Source organism: Podarcis filfolensis, assembly GCF_964270895.1.
Source record: "Podarcis filfolensis genome assembly, chromosome: 12".
Classification (NCBI taxonomy): Eukaryota; Metazoa; Chordata; class Lepidosauria; order Squamata; family Lacertidae; genus Podarcis; species Podarcis filfolensis.
This window is the reverse complement of record NC_139614.1, coordinates 28304289-28315352: the sequence shown is the minus strand read 5'-3', so window position 1 is coordinate 28315352 and position 11064 is coordinate 28304289. Positions and strand designations below refer to the sequence as shown.

At 40.9% G+C, this 11064-nt stretch overlaps 1 long non-coding RNA gene across 3 annotated transcripts; it reads right to left on the bottom strand.

The window, feature by feature from the left end:
- Positions 1-217: 217 nt before the first annotated feature.
- On the bottom strand, positions 218-11006 carry LOC310745843. Of its 3 annotated transcripts, none has more exons than XR_014540366.1 (3): positions 10776-11006; positions 8235-8321; positions 218-1408 (listed from the first exon to the last, which is right to left on the bottom strand). It is a non-coding gene; the product is annotated as an uncharacterized lncRNA (long non-coding RNA). The 3 variants fall into 3 exon arrangements; XR_014540367.1 differs by having other exon boundaries at positions 218-1464; positions 10824-11006; XR_014540368.1 differs by having other exon boundaries at positions 10824-11006.
- Positions 11007-11064: the final 58 nt, after the last annotated feature.

Here is an 11064-nt window from a genome sequence, read left to right as displayed (position 1 = left end):
TATAATGCCTAAATAAGACTAATGCAGGAAGCATCTGTGTACATGGAGCATATTGCTAATTTCTGCAAAGGTTTACTTCAGGAATGTTAATGTTCATTTAAATAATACCCAAGCACAGCAACCGTGATTTATTAGTCTGCTTTTATTTCAGGCTGACACTGTCCCTCTGCTAAAGTTTAATTGATATATATATATATATATATATATATATATATATATATATATATATGACCCAGCTTTTCAATTTATCATAGACTTGCAAGCCTCTTTTGTCCCATATTGGCCATCCATTGGCTCTCTGTGAAGCTGCACACAGAATCACGGTTTTAATGGATAGTCTGCTGAGGGGTAAGAGCGAAGGGATGACATGAATTACTTATAAAGTTCAGAGATATACTGTGGCTGACAACAAGACTAATGACTGGCTTCTAGGCTTAACTACTCCATTTCCCACCCACCCCTCACCTATAGGCTGTCATTAACAAACCACAAAGGTGTAAATGGGTTGAGAACACAGTCTGATGCCAGGATGTTCACAAAGTGATGGAAAAGCTATGAAATAATATGGGACGTGTACATTTTTCACGGCATCATATCTTAGCTTTAAATTCACAGATATCACCTTCTGAAAGAATATGCGGAGAGAATTGGCTGCGTGCCTTCCTTCCCCTTCAGATTTAGTGGGCAGGAGTCTTCTTTTACATCCAGACTGAGAGCGCAAAATGCTTTAGCAGGCTACAGTTAAGTCTGCATATTTTGGTATGTCTCCCAAACAAAGCAAATGTGTTTCTGTGCTGGGCTGCGGTTCAACATTCTGTGTTGTCTTCCTGTGAACAATGCAGCAGCTTCAGAAAGAATGCATGTGTGGGAGAGAAGTGGGGTTAATCCTTCAAAACATAGAAACGTGTCATGGGAAACGCTCCACCATCTGCTTTTACTAATCGTACAGGCACCCTGATCTTCGGTCCTCATCATCTTTTATCCAGAACACACAAAGGGGCCAAATGTGGTACAATGCAGTCTACGTGCATCAGCTCCAGGTTCAGCTTCCAGGAAGAAATTGTGGACTAACCCAATGAAGCTGGATGCTGGATGATTCAGGACACATAAAATAAAGTACTCCTTCACGAAGCACATAGTTAAAACTATGGAACTCACTTTTGCAGGAGGCAGTGATGGCCATCAACTTGGGTGGCTTTAAAAGACAATCGGACAAAATCATAGAGGACATGGCTATCAATGCCTAGTAGCCTTTTTACATTACACTTAATGGGAGAGGTTGTGGTAGGGAGAGTTCTTTTTACCTTACACTTAATGGCTGCCACTTCTCCAGCCCCACACTTGCAGATGGGGTCACGAAGTTGACTAGACTTGATTGCATGCAACTTCTGGTCTAGTTCGTTTCTCTCTTCATGGAGGACAAAGGAAAGAAACGTTATTGCAGTGCAGCTTTGAGAGGAAGCTCTACAAATATATATAATCAGATAGTTTAGCAATACAGGATCTGTTCTTCTAGAACCCAATATAGTTGGGTTAAATGAGCAACAATAACAAAACAATGCACATTGTTAGACATCTAAGCTTTTTATCTTCGGTAAACTTCTGTCTCACTCACTGGTACATTAGAAATAAGAAGCTTTTTCTCTTTTCATATGATGCGTTGTTTGGACATAGAAAGTGCATGTTGTCGTATTGTAATAGCTTACCCTCAGTTAAATGTGAGACAGTTGATTAAGGTGTTGCCCTGCTAGAGTCAGTTGCAAGTCTTCTGCAGGACATCCATTTGATGATAGAATCCCTGTGTGAGAGTGTGCATACACGCACATTTACGTGCACACACAGACAGACATGTGTGCTTGGAATTGAAAAGAAGGATGTGTCTATAGTTCAGCAAGGCAATCGAGTTGGCTTTTATTATTAGATTCATTGCTCAGACAATAAAACTAAGATCTTGCGGCTGGCGAAGTGCACTTTCCCTCCCCTTCCCAAATGATGTCAAATCACAAGGTGCTTTTCAAACTTGTCATTGTAATAAAGAAAAATGTGCTTTGAACATACTTCATTGCAACTGTTCTCCCGTGTATTGTATTGAAGTGGAACACTTCAAGCTGAGAAATAAAATTTTTGAAGAGAAAATATAACCCGCTTCAACTGTTTCAAAGGAAAATGTATGAGTATATATAAATGATAAACTTGCTGGGTATTAATGGACAAAGAAAAACGGTGTGATAAATGACCTTATTTGTAGAAACCCAAGAATACATTTTTGGACTTCAGCTCTGCTCCCCAACTGTCTGCCATTGATACTGGCTTGCTGAACCAAAAATTGGCTATTTCATAAAGCTTAAGCTATAGCTAGGTTTTTATAAAGCACTCAGTACAATGGTATTGAAGCATCACAATCCATTGGTTGTTAGTATCAACAAAAGCTAGCAGTACGGGACATTTTGCATATGTATAGCTTGCACTATTGGAAAATAAATCAATATCGAAAATAAATACGCTATCACACACCCTTTTGAAAGCACAACTGGTGCTTGATGTTCACAGGCTTCCTTTTTCAATAAGATGTCACAAGCAGCTCCGTAAGAACATTAAGAAGGCCCTAACAAGAGCAAACCAAAGGCCTATCAAATCCAGCTTTCTGTTCTCGCAGTGGACCTCCAGATGCCTATCGGAAGCCGACAAGTAAGACCTAATGGCACACTCCTAATTCCATGTGTGCATCCTTTTGATGCACACGTCTCAAATGTTGCAGTGAAGGAAGAAGCCTTGTCTTGGAGAAGGGATGAGGGTGGCGCTGTGGTCTAAACCACTGAGCCTCTTGGGCTTGCCGATCAGAAGGTTGGCGGTTCGAATCCGCACAACAGTGTGAGCTCCTGTTGCTCTGTCCCAGCTCCTGCCTACCTAGCAGTTCAAAAGCACGCATTTCATTGAGCCACACTTTATTGTTTTCAGTGGAACACGCATTTGAACATGCATCCCCATTGACATAATAGCACAGCCAGTCATGTGTAAAGGGTACTAAGCTAAATCAGCACCTTGGTATTTTAACAGATAATGTGTGATCAACTTTTGCTTCTAACCTAATACGTAGCTTTTCCAGCCCATTAACAGATATTTCAGACTGAAACAACTTAATTGTGACTGCTATAAAGTTGTGTCTGGTATTAGGCATAAGGGGCATAGATAGAACAACAGCATTAACAGCATTTGGTACACACATGCAAAGAGGAAAGTTGCTTCTTTGCTTGTATGTATTCCAACACATGACATCAGCTCTACTGCAAGTTTACTTTGTATGAATATAGCACATTTAACCCTTGCTACCCAAAGCTTTACTAACATTAATGAACTCTTACAACAATTGAGTTCGATCCTGTGCTGTTTCAGAAAACAGAAGCCTTGTTAAATGCACACCTAAGAAAAGCACAGATGTAAATAGCAACAATGCCAGCCGCGCAGCTCAGTGCAATGCAACCATGCATGTAAGTACCACAGAGTTCATTGGCGCTTACTCCCGAGAAAGTATCCATAGGAGTGAATCAGATCCAAAAAGTAAAAAATGATGCCCATTTTTCTTTATAGGAGCACACAGCTGGTTTTTTGTTTTTAAATGACAAGTAGAAAGATCAAGAACAGATCTAGGCACACTACTAAGACTCAAAGTCATGGCTACGAGTATTTTTTCCCCCTCAATCAAAGTCAACCTTGCCCATTTTTTCTTGCGTTCTTCTTTCCACCTCTGTTATTCACATACCCCAAAGATTCAGAGGCCTTTTAATAAACTGTGCGCCTACATATCAAATCATGATTGTACCGGATTCACACATACTGTACCAAGTTTCAAGAATGTGTAAAGCATTGATCTTAATGCACTGCTATAGAAGGACAGCTTGAAATGGTTCTGGCTGCTGTGGCATTGGCTTCTTCCTTTTGATCATGCACAGCATTATATTTTAGCATCCATTATGCAGAGGTTGTTGAGACCTTTATCTACAACAAGGTGAACTTCAGGAGTGACATTTATTCAGTACAAAGGGCCATAGCTCAGCGGCAGAGCTACAAATGTCCCTCATCTGAATCCTTGTAGAGTCACTGCCAGCCAGTGTTTGCATTCAAGCACCCATGTCAAGTACAGAAGTGAAAAGAATTCATTTGGCTTTTGGCTCCTGTTCCAAAAAAGTCACAAAATCCATTTATTAAAAAAGAATGTCACAAAACTAAAATAATTTCTAAAGAACACTAAGAGATTGGTTTCATGAAACAACAACTTAGAATGCTGGACTTTGTTTGAAGTCCAGCAATGCTAATGATGGTCTCCAGTATCTAAATATAAGTGAATACAATATTTTTCCTCATCGTTCCCCTGAATTGATCTAAATGGCTAAAGATTATTTGCAGTTCTATCCTAAGAACAGCACCGTTTCTGCTGGGGATGACTGCTCTGTATTTTGCATACAGAAAATGGTTACGAATAGTTCAACATACCCGCCTCCCCCCCCCCCCGCCGGTCGTCAATGCCCCCTTTACTCCAGTCCCTATTTACATAGAGCAATCTATGTATCAATCTATGCATCTCAGCATCAGCATCTATAATAAAACAGCACACACACAGATGGCACCAACTGGCTCATCCACCTGCAAAGGGGCTTTACAAAAGCCATTTGTAAAGACCCCTGTAACAGCCATTGATTATGTCCTAAGACAGAGATAGACTCTTTGCTCTTCTTCACAGTGGCAATCATTGGTTAGGCTCAGGAGGAAGGAGCTCTCTTTATTAGCATCAAGGCCAGGGCACTGGGGAGAGGAGGAGGGGGGCATGATACTAAAGGGGCTAAACCTTTTATCTGCACCATTTCCCCAATATAAATGAATCGCTCCCATACTGCCCTAGTAGTATGGTGGCTAAGAGATGGAGCTGTAAAGTCCCCAGTGTGAATCTTGTTTCTGCTATGAACTCATTAGGTTGGCCTAAGCAAGCCACTCTCTCTTATTCTCAGCCTAGAACAGGGAGGATAATAATACTAATTTACACAGGGCTGTTGTACCGATTACACCCAGATGATGCATGTGAACATTTGAAAATGCTATTAAAAGGTTGTAGTTGCTGCTGTTGTTGTTGTTACCTATACAGACAAGCTTTGAGGACTGCTTTTCTGATTTAAATTAGGGAAATGAAAAATGTGGCAAATGAAATCAGGCAAAGAAAGATGTTGGGAAATTCAATTCTGGATCTCCTCCATCAGATCTAGCTTTGTCTTTAGGGCCAACTAGAAGAAATAGCATGAGATACATTGTCGCGTTGCGGCAAAGCAGTCTCTCCTCCCACTGGTATAATTGTAAAGGATTCGGTCTGTTATTCGGGATCTAACTCACTGTTGTTTCAGCTGCTTATTTAGTCTGAAGGAGGAGAGTCAGCACAGTTCCTAAAGGAAGGTAGACTAGTCAATGTTCTCTTCCAACATAGTGGGAAAATAAATATTCCTTTAATGAGGTGCCACCTTGTGGGGTCAGGGAGGAAGCCGGAATTGAAGTGTTAATTCATGGGTAGGCAAACTAAGGCCCAGGGGCTGGATCCGGCCTTCTAAATCCGGCCCGCGGACAGTCCAGGAATCAGCGTGGTTTTACATGAGTAGAATGCGTCCTTTTATTTAAAATGCATCTCTGGGTTATTTGTGAGGCATAGGAATTCGTTCATTCCTCCCCCCAAAAAATATAGTCTGGCCCCCCACAAGGTCTGAGTGAGGGTGGACCGGCCCCCGGCTGAAAAATTTTGCTGACCCCTGTGTTAATTGGAGACACGGCCTGGAAGATAGGGCAGACAACAGCATCTGTTGGCAGTGTAATATGGGAATATTTCTGCCCTTTGTAAAGACACAGGATTTATTTATGTATTTAAAAGATTTACCGGTATATAATAAGCACCAACCAAGGATGGTAACCCAAAAATTGAAAAACTAGATGTATTTATATTAAGAAATGTACCATTAATTTCAATGACCTTCAATTGAAGGTCTCACTCACACCCCTTTAAACTTTTATCAGTCAATGACCATTGTTTGTGCATTCAATAACAGTAGGATTTTGTTCAGCCTTTCTTTTGTGAATTGGAAGGACAGTCCCTCCTCTTCACACACAAAACCAATTGAGCAGCTATTGGCTGCAAGGTTTTTGGTTTGGTTGTCACCAAATGTTTTGGAAAGATAAGAGCTTAATAAAGTTACAGCATGATGGTTGAATGGCTAATTGTTTTCGATTTACTGCAGTTAATGTTTGCACTAATCTTTTTACAAGCAAATTAAATGGATGGATTTAATGGATGGCAACTGCAGGGCTTTTGTTTGGTTTGGTTTTGTATCTGCAGCATGCAAAAACCCTCCAGCAACCACATTTTTAAATGTAAAACAGAATGGCAAAGCACCAAACTCTGGGTTTTTTTAAAAAAAATTAATTCATAATTTGTAGATATTTCAGTTACTAGTCTAGAGATGCTGGTAAAAATATGTCTGTTTCTCTGGTAAAAGAAAAAAACATTATATGCTACTGTAGTACCATGACACTCTGCCAAAAATTTCCATATTCTAGTGCTAAATAATTGTAGGATTGGATGAGACCCCAAGTGTCATCTAGTTCAACCTCTTGCAATGCAGGCACTATGCATGGTGCAGCAGGTAGGTGTCAATATATTTACTTTTTTTAAAAAAAACAACAACACCTTGGACAATGTAATGTGCAACGTGTTCACAATGGGTTATCATGTCATTTTCTTTTGTGGCAGAATTACGGTAGCATTTCCCCAACAGACCCAAACCAAACTGTTCAGATGGATTAAAACATAGATCAGTTGCTCTGACTGAATTAAAAACTATTGCTGCCCTAAGCTGCCATTAACTGAACGCTATGATGTATTTTTTGGCTGGGGAAACTGGCGTGATCAATGCTGCTAATCTATGATGTAATTTTTCATTGTCTGGTGTGATAAATCATAGATAGAATGATTATCGTGGTCTGTATACACGGGGCTGCCTTTGAAGATGGCTCAGAAACTGCAGCTGGTGCAGAAACCAGGAGCAAAAGTACTGATGGGAACAAAGCAGCTTGAACATATAACACTGGTTTTGGCACAGCTGGCTAAGCCACTTTGAATATACGCAGATGCAGCATTCATCCTCTTGAGTCGCTTCTCCAGGTGGCCCCACTGAGAAACATTCGGGGGGCAGGATGGCAAGAGAGAGGTTCCCCATCCATTGTAGTTCCCCATTTATGGAATAATCTCTCATGAGGCCTGTTTGGTGCCAACATTAACATCCGTTCAATGCCAGGTTAAAACATACCTCTTCTTCCAGGCGTTTGAAGAAATATGGTCATCATTACTACTGGTGATTCCATGTTATACATATCTTCTTTGAAGGGGCATTGTTGAACCACGTGAGTTTCAATTGCGTATGCAAATTGCGTAGAAATGTTTTGTATTAGGCAAGAAGGATGCAGCTAGCCCCATATGCCTGATGTTACCGTGTGCACTTAAAACATGAGCCTGAATATTTTCAAGAACCGGCAAATGAAACCCCTCTCTCTTAAGTAGTATGAATATGGGTATGGGTTGGCTTCATCTGTACAGTCCACTTTTCATCTCTGTGATGCAGATCTACTGCATGCCATAAAATTAGTTTCCGGTCCCAATTCAAATTGCTGGTATTGACCTATAAAGCCTTAAACAGCTCAGGACGGCAATACCTCAAGGACCGCCTCTTTCCATATTAACCCACCCGGACCCTGAGATCATCTTCTGAGGCCTTTCTTCGTGTGTCTCCTCATCAAGAGGTCTGGAGGGTGGCAACACAGGCCTTCTCTGCAGTGGCTCTCCGTTTGTGGAATGCTCTCCCCAGGGAAGTTCGCCTGACGCCTTCATTATACACCTTTAGGTGCCAGCAAAAATATTCCATTTTAACCTGGCCTTGGGTTGATTTGATTGATATCCTATGTCCTTTTAAAATGTGTTGGGGTTTTTTTTGGTGGTGGGGGGAGGGTTATTGGGTTGTTGTTTTTATTTTGATTACGGTATGTATTTTGTGGTTTTACATTTTGATTTTGATTTTATTCTGTGAACCTCCCTGAGACCTGTGGGTATAGGGTGGTACATACCAGTATATAAATTCTAATAACAACAACAACAACAACAACAACAATAACAACAACAACAACAACATATACACTGATGTCATACTCACCTGTGTTATTTCCATGCATCCCTCTTACCTGAGGGGAGCAGTAAGTTGTGATTCTGTTCCCTTCTGCCTCCAGGGACAACAAATGGGCTAGAATATAAAACATAACACTGTTAGCCTACATATACCCAAGTGACACCATTCTGCTTTGCAGGGCAACTGGCATCATTGGGCCAGAGGTTAGGCAGCTACACCAGTGCAAGGAGACAAGGTGCCCCCTGGTGCCCAACTTGTAATATGAGATAGTGCGTGTTTTTAGGATCCATTTGACAACTGGCAAATTTTATTTTATTTCAAGATTATAAATAAATAGTTTTTGAATGGGTATGTTTTTTTGGGGGGGTGTCTAGTTCCATGTCTGTGAACTCAGCATGCATCCCTTTTTATTGTTATTTTTATATTAAGCGGTAATATTATTCAGAAAGGAAAAACATGCCTACTGAGGTTACAAGCACTCGTTTTAAATGAGGTACAAACTGCATGACTCAGGCAATTTAAAAATGCAGATTACCAGACTCATAAACCCTTAGATGAATTTTGGTGCACAAAGATAATGACTAGACCTAATCCCTAATATTGGAGATAATGTTTAAACAAATGTATTTAATTTAATGAGACACCTGGACAAGCTTATTTAATTCACCCTTGCATCTAATTAGCTGTATTGAAGGGACAGTTACTATATTTCATCTTAAGGATTCTCCCCCCACCCATTTCATATTAATCCTTTTAATACCCTCAAAGGAAGCACAGATGAAAACAGGGAGGGGCGAATCTTGTTAATTAACCTGGACCTCTGGAAACCCTTTTCTGGGGTGTTATAGAATGCTGCTAATACTCTGACCTCCTATTAAAATCTGAGTTCTGTGCATGAATAATAATAAGTACGCAAATAAATGTATGCTGTTGCCAGAAAGAGGACTCTGTTAATATTAAATTGTTCAATAGTTATACCTAATCATATAAAACCAAACATTATATTAATAAAAACTGTGGTGTTTCCCTAGTATTTTAGAAGATTTCCCAGAGCAATGAAAACAACGGCCTAAGGCCCCAATCCAAAGATGCTGCCTTGAGCTCCTTGGGAGGCAGGATAAAATTGCGTAATAATAAGAAGTAGCAGCATATAATGCCAATCCTGCCCCAACTGCCAATTAGTTTCTGGGCCCAATTCAACATGCAGGCTTTGACCTATAAAGCCTCTCCCCATATGAACCGACCTGGACCCCGCAGCCCTTCATGTGCCTCCTCTGCGAAAAGTCTGGAGGGTGGCAACATGAGAATGGACTTTTCTGTGCTGGCTCCCCTGGCGCCCTTGTTACATATCTTTACAGGGGTGCCAACTTGAATAAAATATTGTGGGGGCCCAAATAGGCCCCGCCCCATTTAATTGATCACAGGACACAGTGCACACATACCATTTGAATGGGAATGCCCATCAACTTATTGCCCAATATTTTATTGTGGGGGCCGAAACCCCCACAGCCCCTAGGAGTTGGCTTCTATGCTTAGGTATGTCTCTCAGGCAGGGGGCGGACTTTCAAATGCCCTCAGTGCCCTATGTAACGCCGAAGTTCGGTACCCCCTGCCTTCTGTTCTCTGTGTGTGCAGTATTGAATTTGCTTTATGCCAGACTGTTTTACTTGATGTTTCAATGTGTTGTCTTTTTTCTTTTTTTTTTGATACAGTGGTACCTCGGGTTACAGACGCTTCAGGTTACAGACTCCACTAACCCAGAAATAGTACCTTGGATTAAGAACTTTACCTCAGGATGAGAACAGAAATCCTGCTCTGGCGGCTAGCTGAAGTGGTACCTCAGGTTAAGAACGGACCTCCAGAACGAATTAAGTTCTTAACCTGAGGTACCACTGTATTTTTATTTAAAATATTAAGCAGTATAGAAATGAAATTAATAATAACTACAATGCCCTGTGGTGCCCACCCCCCTGTCAGCTTGGTGCCCAGTGCAGGACCGTATTTAGGTTTGATGAGGCCCTAAGCTACTGAAGGTAATGGGGCCCTTTATATGTCCAGCTGTCCTCTGTCAACAACAAGTTGTCGCTGCTTTTTGTGTTGAATATATGCTGTATGGTAATTTATGGACCTATTAGGTATCTAAAGCCATTCGCACATAACAAAATATGCACATCATAGAAGCCCACGAAACACTGTTGCTGTATGTAGGTTTTATTCTATTTGTTTTTTATTTTATATTTTGGAAATGTACATCCAGTTTTTTTTCCTTTAATTTTTTTTGGGGGCCCCAAGAGAGTGGGGCCCTAAACTATAGCTGGTTTAGCATATACAGAAATCCGGCACTGGAAGCACAAGCTTAACCTGATACTTTAAATTTGCCTCTGCCCCAGGCCTTTCTCCCTTAATAATTAATTAAACAATTTTTAGCCTTTAAAACTGGGGGTTTATTGTTTCTGTTTGTTCAGATGGTATGCTTTGTTTCCATTGTAAACCACCCTGTGATTCTCTGATGAAGGAAGCTATAGAAATCAATAATAATAATAATAATAATAATAATAATAATAATACTCTTGCATTGGACAAACGCTTGGATTTTGCTTCGGAACATAAACTCACGTGCACAAGACAGAGCTTCCTTTCAGTGGCTCCAGCCACCCGAAGAAATATGTCGTGTAACGAATATATATATATATATATTGAAAAAGAGAAGCGAGTGAAACGAGAGAGGGTCCGGGAACAGAAGGCGGGGAAGGGGAAGGAGGGAGAGAAAGGGGGAAAGCAGAAGAGGAGGAAAGTGCGGGAGCGGAGGAGCGAGCGGCAGCGCGCACAAGGGGAGCGCAGCCGGGACCAGAGAGCG